We start from the raw sequence: 16,785 nt of genomic DNA, 5'->3' as shown, positions 1-16,785 counted from the left end.
ACACCATCCCATTGTCATGTCACTTGGATAAAAGTGACATGTCTTATCAACAGAAATCTTTGAGTGTATATAAGGATCCTGACTATAGTGACGCCATCCCATTGTCCTGTCACTTGGCACATTGATGAAAGCGTGACTTGTTTTATCAGCAGCAAAATATGATCACATCTCTGATCATATATCCTGACTATAGTGACACCATCCCATTGTCATGTCACTTGGACAGAAATGTGACATTAGCAGCAGAATTCTGTATATCTCTGATGTGTAATATACTCCAACTATAGTAACCCTATCCCGTCGTCCTGTTTCTTGGACTTGGATGGAAATGAGGCCTTTTAGCAGCAGAAATCTATATTGTTTCTGAGGATACTGTGCTGCTTTGTTTCTCTGCTATCAGCATGAATCGCTTCTGACAAGTTTTCCTGACACCAAGAGAAAAAAGGTGACATGGGAGGGATCTCCAACAGATTGACAGCCTCAGCTCTGTTTTTGTGTGCTTTGTGAAGGGGGTGTGTCCCTTCCAACCAATCAGCTCTCTGAGCTATTCTCACTGGTGTAAATTCAGCCCCTCCCCCTTGATTTTCAGAGCTGAGAGATACTGTGTACATTTTGCACTTTGAATGGCTGTAGGGGAAAGACGGCTATAGTTAAACAGGTACAACTTATGTAGGGGAATTTGTTTCATCTCTGTGTATCACCTGAGGCCAGTCACTTCACTTGGTATATGCGAGGCAGGTCTTGACAAATTTTGCTTTGAATCTAGGAGCCAGCTAAAAAAAAATTATGTGGTGGAACATGTAACATGTTCCCAAAGGTGAATATCATTTAACCCTTTTACAGTCAGAGCCGTTTTTGCATTTAGAAAATAATTTTAGGCCTGAAGATTACATAAAACTCCCAAACATTATACATTTTCTGAAAGCAGACACCCTAAAGAATAAGGCTGCTTTCACATTGCAGCGTGGAGCCGCTGTGATGGTATAGCCGCGCTATTTGTAGCGCGGCTATACCGTCGTATTTACCGCAATATTCAGGCGCTAGCGGTGAGTTTTTAACCCCCGCTAGCGGCCGAAAAAGGGTTAATACCGCGCTTTCCCATTGATTTCAATGGGAAGGCGCAGTATAGGAGCGGTGAACACACCGCTCCTATACCGCGGTAAAGATGCGGCTAGCAGGACTTTTGGTGCGCTCCTGCTAGCGCACCGCTTCAATTTTTAGCGCTGTACCGCATGAAAAACGCCCCAGTGTGCAAGGGGCCTAACATTGTGGTAATATTGTGTGACATAAAAAATTAGAACTACCACAAGGTCTAGGAAACACCAAATTTCAGTAAAAAACACATTAAGGGCTAGATTCAGGTAGATTTGGGTGGGCGTAGCGTATCTCAGATACACTACGCCGCTGTAAGTTAGAGCACCAGGTCCTGTATTCACAAAGAACTTGCGCTGTAACTTACGGCGGCGCAGTGTAACTGGACCGGCGTAAGCCCGCCTAATTCAAAATAGGCTGGTTGGGGGCGTGTTTTATGCAAAATACTAGTGACCCCACGTATTTGACGTTTCTAACGAACGGCGCATGCGCCGTCCGTGGACGTATCCCAGTGCGCATGCTCCAAATGACGTCGGCAAATCGTCAATGCTTTGACATGAACATAAATTACGGCCAGCCCCATTCACGAACGAGTTACGCAAACGACGTAAAATTTGAAAAATTTGACGCGGTTCCGACGTCCATACTTAAAGTGGGGGTTCACCCTATAAATTTTTTTTTTTCTAGCATTAAATTAAGCATAGTAGCGCGAGCTACAGTATGCCTTTATTTATTTATTTTTGCCCCGTACTCACTGTTTAATCCTATAGTGAAGATTCAGACTCCCCGCTGGGAATGGGCGTTCCTATCCAGAGGGAAGATGATTGACGGCCGGCTCTGGCACGTCACGCTTCTCCGGAAATAGCCGAAATAGGACTTGGCTCTTCACGGCGCCTGCGCCTAGTCTGTGCGCAGGCGCCACATAGCGCCGTGAAGAGCCTAGACCTACTCCGGCTATCTTCGGGGAGCTTGACGTGCCATAGCCGGCCGTCAATCATCTTCCCTCTGGATAGGAACGCCCATTCCCCGCGGGGAGTCTGAATCTTCACTATAGGATTAAACAGTGAGTACGGGGCAAAAAAAATAAATAAAGGCATACTGTAGCTCGCGCTACTATGCTTAATTTAATGCTAGAATGTTGTTATTGAGGGTGAACCACCGCTTTAACATTGGCTGCGCCATCTTTTTGGTGGTTTATTTTTACGCCTGAAAACCCCTTACGTAAACAGCGTATATTTACTGCGACGGCCGTGCGTACGTTCGTGAATAGGCATATCTAGCTGATTTACACATTCTAGGCGTAAATCAGCGTACACGCCCCTAGCAGCCAGCGTAAATATGCAGTTAAGATACGACGGCGTAGGAGACTTACGCCGGTCGTATCTTAGCAACATTTAAGCGTATCTCAGTTTGAGCATACACCTAAAGTTGCGACCGCGCGGATTTGGACTTACGACGGCGTATCTACTGATACGCCAGTCGTAAGTCTTTCTGAATCTGGCCCTAAGAGTACATTTTTAGGGGGCACAAAAATGCAATAAATTGCCCAATTTTTTTGTAAAATCTAACAGCTGAGTTGCACTGGGAAAATAGATACCTAACATGTTGGTACCCTATATTTTCCATAGGTGATGCTTTAAAAGTCTAGGGCCAGATTCACAGAACAAATACGCCGGAGTATCTACTGATACTCCGGCGTATTTTCAAATTTTCCGCGTCGTATCTTAATTTGTGATTCACAAACAAGATACGACGGCTTTTGGCTAAGATCCGACAGGCTTACGGCTTTGTACGCCTTCGGATCTTAGGCTGCAATACTTCGGCCGTCGCTGGGTGGAGTTTGCGTCGTTTTCCTGCGTCGGGTATGCAAATTAGCTTTTACGGCGATCCACGAAGCTACTCGCGTGCGTAACGTCGTTTTTTCCCGTCGCAAAGTTAAGCAATCTTTTTCATTGCTTAACTTTACACCAGCCATTTTAAAGTATGGCCGTCGTTCCCGCTTCGAATTAAATTTTTTTTTTTCGGCGTAAGTACGGCGTAAGTACGTTACGCAGGTCGCCATTCACAAACACATCGGGGCGCCGTAATTTCGCGCAAAGCACGTCGGGAAAATTGCGAACGGAGAATGCGCAGAACGTTCGGCGCAGGAGCGCGCCTAATTTAAATGGTACACTCCCCATTTGAATTAGGCGGGCTTGCGCCGGACGTCTTTACGATACACCGCCGTAAGTTTACACGCTTGGTGAATCAGGCACTTGCGCTGAAAACTTGCGGCGGTGTAACGTAAACACGATACGTTACGCCGCCTGAGTTTTCTGTGAATCTGGCCCCTAGTGTTTTACGAAGGAGGTTCGGTGCTAGAATTATTGCTCATTTCAGTGTGAGGTGATATGTAACATGTCTATCGCAATTGACGCAGGCGCCCCTGCCACGTGCGTTTGTACGTGCGTATATGTGGGGTTGGGGGGGCCTTTTTTTGGGGCGGGGGATTTTTTGTGCTTGGATGTAACTTTCATTTGTTACAATGCAAAAAAGTCCCCTATGTGATTTTTTTATTTTTTTTTGGTGACAGGTTCCAGTTATTGAGACATGCAGGGTCTAAAGGACCCCCCTGCATGTCTCCCCTGTGCTTCACTGAATGTAATGCAATGCCCATTGCACTGCATTACATTCTTTGCCAGCCTTGATGTCTGGGGAAACTGTCAACAGGGACACGTTCCTTTTGGGTCAACAGCCCAGGCGCCAGGAGGAAACTTTGTGTACCCGATGCAAGGGTTTAAAGAAAGTGTGATATGTCGGCAGCAGAAGTCTATATAGGATATATCTTTACCTTTTATTGAGTCGCAGCACCCTTTAAAATGATGCACCCCATTCCAAAGTGTGAAACAAACCTTGTAGGTTTACATATTGCAGCAACACCTACACACATAGGAGACTCAAAATTAGAGGTCATTTATTCTTCTCCCTCAGTTTTTCTTCCTCATTCAACTTGCGTTACCCCGGTGCTGACAGAGAGGGGCAAACAAGGATGTCCGAAGGTGCCCAGTGTTGCCACCCCCCTATCAAACTATGATGTCATCAGTTGTTAGGAAGCTGTCCCACACGGTACCCAAGATTTTATTGGTGCACCATAAAAACTTGTGGCTTTGTGTAACCAAAAAAAGGCAAGCTTGATCCACCTGCTGCCGGCTTATTGACAATTTCTGGGTAGTTTGGAGCACTTTCGACATTTTGCCACGGTGCCCCAGGGTACCATGGCACCCAGGTTGAAAAAGATTGATCTATGTCTCTGATGGTACCCAACTATAGTGACACGATCTGCATGGAAGTGTGATTTATCAGCGGCAGAAATGTTACTGTGACATATCCCAACTTTAGTGACACGTTCTGCATGGAAGTGTGATGTTTTATCAGCGGCAGAAATGTTACTGTGACATATCCCAACTTTAGTGGCACCCTCCCATTGTCACTTGGTGATAGATGAACGTGTGACGGGTTTTATCAGCAGTGATGAGCTAACATCTCTAATGATGCTGCGACATATCCCGACTATCGTATTTTCATGTCGCTTGAACTGGATGAAAAGAGTAACCTGTTTTAGTATAAGCTCCTGTAACTGGCATTGCCATCCCTGTGCTTTTTGTTCTTGTGATCTGGGTGACAGAGTGACATTTTCAGCGACATTTATGTTGATCCTGAAGTTATATGGAATATCACAATGGGAAGTTTTCTTGTAACAGTGGCGTTATTTATTCAATCGAATGACTCCTGTGATCCAGTACAGTGACACATTGTGACAGTATTGCCTGTTATGTGATTGGATTATTGTGACATCTCACGACATCTGGGGCAGTGCCAGTCTAACTTTGGACTATCCTTGGCATTTAATGACAGTGGCGACATTCCGCAGCAATATCCATGTTGTTGTGATCCAGTAGGATGACATATTGACATTGATTTACTAAAACTGGAGAGTGCAAAATCTGGTGCAGCTGTGCAATGTAGCCAATCGGCTTCTAACTTCAGCTTGTTTAATTGAGGCTTTAAAAATAAAACATGGAAGATGATTGGTTTCTTTTCAGAGCTGCTCCAGATTTTACACACTGGCCTGGATTCAAGAAGCAATTGCGCCTGTGTAACCATAGTTACACAGCGCAATTGCTTACTTGCCCCGGCGTAACGAATGCTCCTGATTCAGGAACCTCGTTACGCCGACTACAGCCTAAAATATGCGCGGCATAAGGCTCTTATGCCCGCATATCTTAGGCTGCATTCTTGCGATGGCCGCTAGGTGGCGTTCCCGTTGTGCTCAGCGTATAGTATGCAAATTGCATACTAACGCCGATTCACAACGTTACGCGAGCCCTGCGTACGCAGTTTACGTTGTTTCCGTACGGCGTTTTTCGCGTAAGGCTGCCCCTGCTAATAGCAGGGGCAGCCAATGTCACATATACCCGTCGTTCCCGCGTCGCGAAATTTCAAATTTACGTAGTTTGCGTAAGTGATTTGTGAATGGCGCTGGACGCCATTCACGTTCACTTTGAAGCAAATAACGTCCTTGCGACGTCATTTGCCGCAATGCACGTCGGGGAAAGTTTCCCGACGGAGCATGCGCTCTACAATCGGCGCGGGAACGCGCCTAATTTAAATGATTCCCGCCCCCCTACGGGATCATTTAAAAATTGCGCGCGCTTATGCCGGGCATTTTGCCGGCGTGCCCACGCAATTTATGGAGCTACTGCTCCGTGAATCAAGGGCAGCGCAGTAAATTTGCGGGGGCGCAGGGCAAAAACGTTGCCCTGCGCCTCCGTAAAAAAAACGCAATTGTACCTGAATCTAGCCCACTGTATTTTATTAAAACCCTCTGTGACATTATCTCCTAATAATGTGATTGGAATTATTGTGACATCTCATGACACTTCTGGCAGTGCCAGTCTAACTTTGGACTGTCCTTTAGTGTTTTATGGCATTGGTGGCACTGACTTTCCAAACGGTAATATCCGTGTTGTGATCAGACTCCTAATGTCAATATCACAACATAGTGTCACCGGGTTTACAGAGGGACATGTTGGAGAGCTGTGGTGAGTCACACTATTGTTATATATTTATGTGTTGATGTAAATGGTGTGAAGAGGGTAAATTAAGTTCTATGTGTAGATGGCATTATGAAATACTAATTACTGCCACTCCGTATGTACAATAATTGTGATCTGACACCATCCGTGGGTGTGATAATCAGAAGAATGGCAGGGAATATCAGTGTGATAATAAGAGATGTCAGACAGGGAGGTGTAATATTTATTATAGGACAAGGCTAGTGTGGAAGTGAGAACGGTGTGATGTTTGGATATGGTGTAACTTTAGGACAGTGACACTATTCATTATAGAGTGCAGTAACCCATAGAAACCAACCACAAATCGCGTTTATGAAATCCAGTTCTGGTTGTAATGGGTTAATACACTTAGGAATTCACACCTAAGAACAAACATCCTTTACTGAATACAGCCAATTTATTGAGCGTGATATGACACTGATGACTGTGGTGTATTGGTAAAGTATGGCACTGCTGACACTGGTTGTGTTGGTATTGGGTAATGGTGTGACAATGGTCGTGTTAGTATTTAGGTAATGGTTGTAAGGGTATGTCACCGGCAACTAAGGTTGTAATGGTTTGACCATGGTTGTGTTGGTATTTGGTAATGGTATGACACTGGACTGGTGACAATGGTTGTATTGGGTAATGGTATGATACTAGTGACAATGGTTGTATTGGGCAATGGTATGGCATTTGGGATAATGGATGTGTTGGTATTGGGTAATGGTATGACACTGGTGACGATGGTTGTATTGGGTAATGGTATGACACTCGGGATAATGGATGTGTTGGTATTGGGTAAAGGTATGACACTAGTGACAATGGTTGTATTGGGTAATGGTATGACACTGGTGCCAATGGTTGTATTGGGTAATGGTATGACACTGGTGACAATGGTTGTGTAGGTATTGGGTAATGGTATGACACTGGTGCCAATGGTTGTATTGGGTAATGGTATGACACTGGTGCCAATGGTTGTATTGGGTAAAGGTATGACACTGGTGCCAATGGTTGTATTGGGTAATGGTATGACACTGGTGACAATGGTTGTGTAGGTATTGGGTAATGGTATGACACTGGTGCCAATGGTTGTATTGGGTAAAGGTATGACACTAGTGACAATGGTTGTATTGGGTAATGGTATGACACTGGTGCCAATGGTTGTATTGGGTAATGGTATGACACTGGTGACAATGGTTGTGTAGGTATTGGGTAATGGTATGACACTGGTGCCAATGGTTGTATTGGGTAATGGTATGACACTGGTGCCAATGGTTGTATTGGGTAAAGGTATGACACTGGTGACAATGGTTGTGTTGGGTAATGGTATGACACTGGTGCCAATGGTTGTATTGGATAATGGTATGACACTGGTGCCAATGGTTGTATTGGATAATGGTATGACACTGGTGCCAATGGTTGTATTGGGTAATGGTATGACACTGGTTACTTTACTGTTGAGTCATATTTTGGGAAAGGGAAAAGCCTCGTACACACGCTTGGTTTACTCGGCAGGAACCAGCAAGAAAACTGCTGGCAGAGCTTTCTTGCCGAGTAAACCGTGCGTGTGTACGAGGCTTTCAGGTTTCTCGACAAGAAAACTGCCCAGAATCTAGACGAGAAAAATAGAGAACGTGCTCTCTATTTTCTCGTCGTGAGATTCTCTGCAGTTTTCTTGCCGAGAAACCCTAAAGTGCGTATACTTACCTGGTCGCTGTGGAAACATGTGCATGCTCAAAATGACTTTGACGCATGCGCGCTAGCTTCCTTGCATAGGTAGGGTGCAGCAAGATGGCGGCGACGACATCGAATGTGACGAGCGCATACTCGTCGTACGCGATAACGTCACAGCGTTCTTGCCTTTTCAAGAGAACCGCGGTTCTTTTGAAAGGCGAGTCTGTACACTCGGGCGGCAAGAGATTCTTGCCAAGAACCTCGTCGGGGGGAAAAACAACGTTTTTTTCCTGACAAGATTCTTGCCCGTGTGTACAGGGCTAAGGAGCCAGCAGGTTCCTGAAGACATCATGCAAGAAGATGGTTGGTGCGGGACTAAGAGGGGGCAGAAGAGAAGCATATCATAGCAGGACAACACTGGATCTGCTGGGCGGGTGAGCACCTTAACTGTTGAAATGAGCGGAGGGAGAAGATCCACTTTAAGCTGGCTGTACACTAGTAGATTTTTGCAGATTCATCAGTACATTCTATAGTGCCATCAGAGGTTGGACAGTACTCCAAAAATGTGTTTGCTTTTTTTCTGTGATTTTGGAATGAATGGAATTTCCCCCCCAAAAAAAATTGTTTGTCCCCACAGTAGAAAGTGTTATATTTTTAGAAAATCAAATGAAAGCTTGAAGAATTTTACCCATGCTGTGGCCAGCTTTACCAGTACTATGTCAAATGAGCACCTACATGATCTAACCAATCAACTGTATCCAATGAACTACTTAGTATTTAGTAGGGATTGTAAAATCAGATTGCATTATGTGGTGACCTTTTTAGGCTTTCATTTTTCTAGCCTTTGCTGAAAATATCAGATACAGGCAACAGTGGTGGTTGTTATGGGCAACACGGACACATCTGGTTGCTATGGGCAACACGGACACATCTGGTTGCTATGGACAACACGGACACATCTGGTTGCTATGGGCAACACGGACACATCTGGTTGCTATGGGCAACACGGACACATCTGGTTGCTATGGGCAACACGGACACATCTGGTTGCTATGGGCAACACGGACACATCTGGTTGCTATGGGCAACACGGACACTTTTTTTTTCCTCGTTCCAATTTGGATGTATTAGGTATTTTGTGAGTCATTTAATTGGATAATGACAAAGCAATAACATTTAGTAAACCAGCAGCAGTTATTTCGCTTTTTACCGGATAATGGAAAGTAATTACTGCTTGCCTTATTAAATGAAGGCCTTTGTGAAGCAATTGACAGTTTGATATTGGGATGTTGTAACAGAGATATCAATAGTAATGAATGGATGTTGGTGTCAATTCAGTATTTAAGAATGATACAAATCTGGTGAGAGAGAAGCGATGCAAATGGCAGTTTGTCTGTTGGTGTGACGGTGGTTGGCAGTTTGTTGATGATGATGGTATAACACTATTAATACAACTTCTTATTTAGCATCAGGACAGTGAGCGATGATGATAGATCTGATCTATAGTGGAGGTTATTGAAGGTCCATGACCACACAGATGACTTCTAAACCCGGTCACAGATGTGGGGATTACATAAACCTTGTTGCCCAATAAAAGTCGCCAAAAGATCAATGTCACTCTTCGTTCCAGAAAAGGTCTCTTTCCTCACCCTGCTCTCTGATAAAGAACCCTGTTGATGCTTTTTTTTATATACTTTTAATCTGTTTTGACAGGCTTTACATACCGTATATACTAGATTATAAGCCGACCCGAATATAAGCAGAGGCACCTAATTTTACCGCAAAAAAATGGGGAAAACGTATTGACTTGAGTATAAGCCTAGGGTGTCCATCTGCATGTCTCACTGTGCCCATGCCTCACTGTGCCCATGCCTAGACTGACGTTTAACATAGGAGTCTATGAAAGGGGTGCCCGGCTTTGAAAAATCGGTGCTCCCCATCCGTAGGTTCCCTAGACAACAAACTTTATACACGTGTAGATGAGAAATGGGGCTACATGTGTGCCAAGTTCCGGGTCCAGGGGATCTACGACCGGCCGGTGCTGGGTCCCCAAATTCACCGGAGAAATTACAGTTTAACATGGGAGTCTATGGAAGGGGTGCCCGGTTGAAAAATCGGTGCTCCCCAGCTGTAGGTCCCCTACCTAGACAACAAACTTTGCACACTTGTAGAGGAGAAATGGGGCTACACGTGTGCCAAGTTCCGGGTCAAGGGGAACAAAGGGAGCCTTTACAATCACTTTAAGTAACATTTCCTAATTACCGTACTTGGCTAAAATAAGGAATAACATTTTAAATTTTTTATTTTTTTTTAAAAAACACTCGTACCACTAAAACCAATTCTATAATACCAATAATTACCCAAATGGTGCAGATGAAATATCAATTAGAATTATCAAAGCTCACATTATTCCTTACTAGCCCATGTCACACTGCTACAATACAACACCCAAAACCAATCAGACAATATTACATCCCAGATTGGTTCATAGATCATCAGTGCTCAGTGGACATTTCCTGGGTCAGCCCCATGGGGCCCTGGGTCTATGCTTTTTCCGTCAATGACGGAAAACATTCTTTACCACACCATATCAGCCCACTATCAGCTGAACAGGTAACACTTAAATTTTGAATAATCTACAGTGGTTTGTTTCAGGTGTATTTTCCCAGTGCTTTTGTTAAATAGGACAACACTTGAGAGCAACTAGAGCGGCGAAATCTGATAAAAGAATTTTTTTTTTTTTTTTTTAGAGTGATTTGACTAACATCTACTAAAACTGTCAAAAGATAAAAGTAAAGATAAAATAGGGGCCCAAATAAGGGGTTAAAAATGCCTGTGTTGCAGCGCTTCTGAAGCGCTGCCCATTTATTTCAATGGGCAGGGGTTTTTGGGAGCGCTGTATACAGCGCCCCCAAACTGCATCAAAGTTGCTACTTGCAGGACTTTTTCTAATGCCCCGCAAGCGCACCGCCCCATTGTGAAAGCGCTCAGGCTTTTACACTCAGGTGGCATGGAAGGCAGTTTTCAGGTGCTTTACAGTCGCTATTTCTATTGCTAAAATGCCTGAAAACTACCTCAGTGTAAAAGGGGTCTAATACGCAGAGACAGAGGGATCTGGAGTCTAAAAGACCCAAACCCCTCCCCTGCACATAAAAGTATTCAAAATGCCAAGATCGGCATTTTTGAGTACTTTCTATTTTTTAAAACGGGCTCCTTTAGGATGCCAGTAACCCGGAAGTGATGTCATGACATTGCTTCCAGGTTACCAGATTTGAGACCCGAACAAACAATTGACTTTTTTCAGGTCTCCGGCCAGCCGGTGGGACGGGAGACCAGGGTTGAGTGGCGAAAGGGGGGCCTCCCCTACTGCTGCTTGTGATAACGGCCGAGCTTGGCCGCGTCGGTTGTTTATTACAAAAAAGCCAAGTGTGCGCTCTAAATAATGGTACCAGGGTGATGCCTGCAGCTGCACGCATTAACCCGGTACAACCACTTGAAAAAATATCGGTAAGTTTGTTACCGATTCTTCAAAAAAAGTGAATATCAGCCGTGCCGATAATCGGTTGATCCCCCTAATATGAATTAAATAAATATATATATATAATATATATATTTTTTTTAATAAGGAAGAACGAACGTAAGTGTCACTCTGGAGACGATTTTTTTTTTTTAAACAAAAGCTGTTTGTAGTGACGGTGTTTTGTTGGCACTGGTGTGATATTGGCGGGGTATTTGGAATGTCATGACCATGTGGTCTGAGTAGTCCCATTGAATAGGATGAGTTGAGAACTGGTTGTTGTCGTTTACAGCATATAATTACTGAAGCTGTAAAATGTAAATGACCTTGCTATTGAATTGTGATGCTTGGCACTAGTAGCCATCCTGTGACATGGCATGTCGTCCTTTTTTTCCGGCAGTGTACGTCCGTTCTGGACTAGCAAGGTGTTTTCTATGACAGGTGTATAGTGGCTCCTGTCGGGTTGTGTTGCCCCTCATCCCACCCAACATGTCCTGACTATGGAGCTGCACTTTCCCTGTTTCCCTGGCTGTTTTTCTTCTGCTAACCCTACCTCCTCCCCTTTTTTTTTCTTCCCCTGGTTTCTTTCTCAGCTGCTTCAGAAATAACCGGTGGATCCAGTTTTGTTTCTTGTTAATCTCATTGCTGGAGCGATGACCTCCCTCTCCCTTCTCTTTCCTGAAAGTACGTGACATTCCTAACTTTCTTCAGTAGTCTACCCCAACAGCTGAACACGGTTGTGTGCTCCTCGTCCCTGCTCCTGTACTCCTCTGTCCTCCTCTATCCTCTGACCAGGTCACAAGTGGCCTGCTCTGATCATTTCAGGACTGCCCCTCTGATCAGCACTCCAGTCATCCAGGACTGCCCCTCTGATCAGCACTCCAGTCATCCCGGACTGCCCCTCTGATCAGCACTCCAGTCATCCCGGACTGCCCCTCTGATCAGCACTCCAGTCATCCCGGACTGCCCCTCTGATCAGCACTCCAGTCATCCAGGACTGCCCCTCTGATCAGCACTCCAGTCATCCAGGACTGCCCCTCTGATCAGCACTCCAGTCATCCAGGACTGCCCCTCTGATCAGCACTCCAGTCATCCCGGACTGCCCCTCTGATCAGCACTCCAGTCATCCCGGACTGCCCCTCTGATCAGCACTCCAGTCATCCAGGACTGCCCCGTTCCTCCTCATCTTCACCTGCTAACCGAAATCAATGGAACAGACCCAAACGTGAGGTAGCTACAATGTGAGATCTTCTACACACAGGCAGACGTCTTCTTCTCGTACTTTAAGACTTCACTCTGATCTTTGTCTAGCTTCTATCTCTTCCAGCATTATTTGCTAAATCTCTACTGTGTACTATAAGTGTCAGTGTACATCACCCTTCTGTCACATGGCAATTATTCATCTTTGTTTAGTGTATTCACAGTCCATTTTGGCCACTTTTTTTTAATAGCGTGATGCTTCTCGTTGTGGCTTGGACTTAATTTGGTGGTAAAGGAGCTTTGTAACGTGTTGTATTTGTACCCACATGGGTACTTTTGGCAATCTTCAGGGGTATATTGTGATGTGTAGTTGGTACCCCCAAGGTTTTTTCTTTTCTTTTTTTTTCTGGCAAGGTTCAGAGGTACATTGTAATATATAGTATATATGCTCCCAAGGGTACATGCGACAGATTCAAGAGGTCCATTGTAGTATATTTACTCCAAAGAGTATATGACAGATTGGAAGGATATATTGTAATATATAGTATATATGCTCCTAAGGGTACATGCGACAGATTCAAGAGGTCCATTGTAGTATATTTACTCAGAGTATATGACAGATTGGAAGGATATATTGTAGTATATAGTATATAATCTTCTAAGGGTACATGCGACAGATTCAAGAGGTCCATTGTAGTATATTTACTCCAAAGAGTATATGACAGATTGGAAGGATATATTGTAGTATATAGTATATATTCTCCTAAGGGTACATGCAACAGATTCAAGAGGTCCATTGTAGTATATTTACTCAGAGTATATGACAGATTGGAAGGATATATTGTAATATATAGTATATATTCTCCGAAGGGTACATGCGACAGATTCAAGAGGTCCATTGTAGTATATTTACTCAGAGTATATGACAGATTGGAAGTAAATATTGTAATATATCCTTCCAATCTGTCATATAGTCTTTTTGGAGTAAATATACTACAATGGACCTCTTGAATCTGTCGCACGTACCCTTAGTATTGTAATATGTCGTAGGAGTACTCTCAATGGTACATGTGACAGATTGGAGGGATAGATTGTAATATGTGGTGAATATAATCCTAAGGGTACATGCGACAGATTCAAGAGGTCCATTGTAGTATATTTACTCCAAAGGGTATATGACAGATTGGAGGGGTTCATTGTAATATGTAGTATATGTACTGCTTAGAGTATGTGTGACAGACTGAAGGAGTATGTTGTAGTATGTGTACTCCTAAGGGTACATGTGACAGAGTGAACGGGTACATTGTAACATGTAGTGTATGTACCGCCAAGGGTATGAGTGACAGATTAGAAGGATATACTTTAATATGTAGTAGTACTTCCAATAGTACATGAGACAGATTGAAGGGTACATTATAATATGTATTATATGTACTCCTAATAGTACACGTGACAGATTGGAGGGATATATTGTAATATGTGAGATATATATATATATATATATCTCTATCGATCTATCTATTTCTAAGGGTACATGCGACAGATTCAAGTGGCTTTGTAATATGTAGTAGGAGGACTCCTAAAGTTGCGTGTGCCAGATTAAAGGGGTACATTATAATGTGTAGAAAATGTACTCCTAAGGGTAAGTGACCAATCAAGAGGCTCGTTGTGGCATGTAGTGCATGTACAACTTTAGGTACTTCTCACAAGTTTGTTTGAGGGGTACAATGTAACACGTGACCTATAAATCCCTCTGCACAATTCTGAGAGCACATGTAACATGTAGTATATGTACCCCTATGGTTACTATTGACAGATTAAAAAGGTGACTGTTTTAGTTGTAATGCAGCAGTAGCAGCTACTCAGTCATGACTCCTATACAATGCTGGAGATTACAAATATAAGAGGTTGTTGGGAAAATCCAAAAAATTACACATTTCAGGGGTAGCTGGCTCATTTTTGTGTGTGTTTTTTATTTTATTTTTTTACGTGATGCTGTACAACTGAAAGTTTGTATAACTTTTTCACGTTTGTTGTATTCACATATATTGAGGGTTATTTAATAAAGGCAAGTCCGCGTTACACTACAAGTGCACTTGTCGCTGTAGATCTGAAATGAGGGGAAGCTCTGCTGATTTTATCATCGAATCATGTACAAGCTAAAATGCTGTTTTTTATTTTCCTTGCATATCCCCCTCGGATCTACAGCGACTGCACTTGTAATGCAAAGTGGATTCGCCCTTAGTAAATAATCCCCATTATGTCTTATGACAGCACTATGTGAACATTAAAGAAATTCCCTTAGTGAGTTTTTTTTTTATTTATTTTTTTATTTATAATTGGATTACATTTAGCAAATTAGATTTTACATTAAATATTGTTGACCGGTCCTTTTGTATCTGTAGTGTAGAGGAGCGATATCTGTTTTGATCTTTATTAGACCATCAGAACCTGCTTTTCCATTGTCTTTTCCAATGGGGTGATTTACAAAAGGCAAATCCACTTTGCACTACAAGTGCAAACTACAAGTGCAAAGTACACTTGAAATTGCACTAAAAGTGCACTTGCTGTAAATCTGAGGGGGTAGATCTGAAACGAGGGGAAGCTCTGCTGATTTTATTATCCAATCAAGTGCAAGCTAAAATGCTGTTTTTGTTTTTTTTGTATTTTCCTTGCATGTCCCCCCTTCCAAGTGCACTTTCAGTGCAATTTCAAGAACACTTTGCACTTGTAGTTTGCACTTGTAGTGCAAAGTGTATTTGCCTTTCGTAAACAACCCCCCCATATCTCATCTAACTTCTTTTAATTAGCAACTGGACCTGATGTTATCAGTGCTAGAGTTCTAGTTCCCGAGCATCCATCTGACCCACCGCCCAGGGGCTACTCCATCTATAACCTGTTGCCTTTCCCATATTCAGATGTTTTTCAGACTTTTTTTCTCTACATGGTTGGTTTGTAACATGTTGAAACAAACCTGTTATCTGTCACTTGTGAAAGCAATTTGATCCGTCTGACAAGGAAAAGGAGAAGAAGAGAAAGAAAGGGGGGGGGGGGGGGCTTATTTAATATGTGCGGCATTTAGAATTATAGTTTTTTTTTTTTTTTTTACTTTTTTGGGAAGTGATTTGGAGACGAGCGTTGAAGCAGCCTACTTTCCAGTAAGTAATGTAGAAATTCCAGGAGCAGGAGCTAAATATACTTGGTGGATCAATACAGAAATGGCTGCTTGTGAATAATTTAACTGGCAGTGCTGGAACAGTTTGGAAGCTAAAAGCGAATGGGGAAGAGGTGACAAGAACATTCCTCCTTCTGGCCTGTGATGTAGATCAGGGCTGTAGAGCTTGACGAGTTGCTGCTTTTTCATCGTATTTATACTTTGCCACTTGTATGACAGTTCATTCCACAAGACATTGTGCGCAGCCAGCTCGCTCTCTCACTATATTCCACTATTTGTTTATATTGGGGCTATGCTATCATGCACTGAATGGATGAAGTACCCTGTCATTAGACCATCGCTTTGTTACGTTATTGATTTATCAAGTCTTTAACAATACAGAACAAAGAACGGTTATGGTGTGCGGGAACTGATGGCAGCCTATCAGATTATAGCTTACATCAGCTAGAAGTTTCAAGAGTGTAATGTGGTTTCTAATTAGTTGCCATGTTAGTATCTACTGTGCTAAATAAGGCTTTTAATTATAAAAAAAAAAAATGGAAGTTTTGTAAATTCAATTCTTTTTTTATGGGGGAAGATGCGCTCCTTATATATATATAAACCTATATATATATATATATATATATATATATATATATATATATATATATATAAACCATATATAAGCCATTTACAAACTGTGTCAGCTAGGAGTTAAAGGGGTTGTAAAGATAATTTTTTTCCCCCCTAAATAGCTTCCTTTACCTCAGTGTAGTCCTCCTTCACTTACCTCATCCCTCGATTTTGCTTTTAAAGCGGGAGTTCACCCGAATTTTTTTTTTTTTAACATTAGATTGATGCTCATTTTGTCAAGGGGAATCGGGTAGTTTTTTTAAAAAACTAAGCAGTACTTACCGTTTTAGAGAGCGATCTTCTCCGCCGCTTCCGGGTATGGTCTTTGGGACTGGGCGTTCCTATTTGATTGACAGTCTTCCGACAGGCTTCCGACGGTCGCATACATCGCGTCACGAGTAGCCGAAAGAAGCCGAACG

General features: G+C 43.0%; 1 protein-coding gene across 13 annotated transcripts in view; it reads left to right on the top strand.

Annotated features, from left to right (window-relative positions):
- The window catches only part of IKZF2 (IKAROS family zinc finger 2), a 141,084-nt gene that overhangs the window by 1,692 nt on the left and 122,607 nt on the right, over nt 1–16,785 (top strand). Inside the window, exon 1 of one of the 13 annotated variants that reach the window (XM_040357467.1) lies at nt 11,824–12,609. The exons of 9 other annotated variants lie outside the window; for them this stretch is intronic. The gene's annotated coding sequence lies outside the window, so the exon portion shown is untranslated. Of the gene's footprint in view, nt 1–11,823; nt 12,610–16,785 lie in introns of those variants that run through there. 3 more of the 13 variants (XM_040357461.1, XM_040357474.1, XM_040357475.1) reach the window with 3 other exon arrangements.

This window comes from Rana temporaria, chromosome 6, assembly GCF_905171775.1.
Source record: "Rana temporaria chromosome 6, aRanTem1.1, whole genome shotgun sequence".
NCBI classification, from domain to species: domain Eukaryota; kingdom Metazoa; phylum Chordata; class Amphibia; order Anura; family Ranidae; genus Rana; species Rana temporaria.
This window is presented reverse-complemented; position numbering and strand designations above follow the sequence as displayed.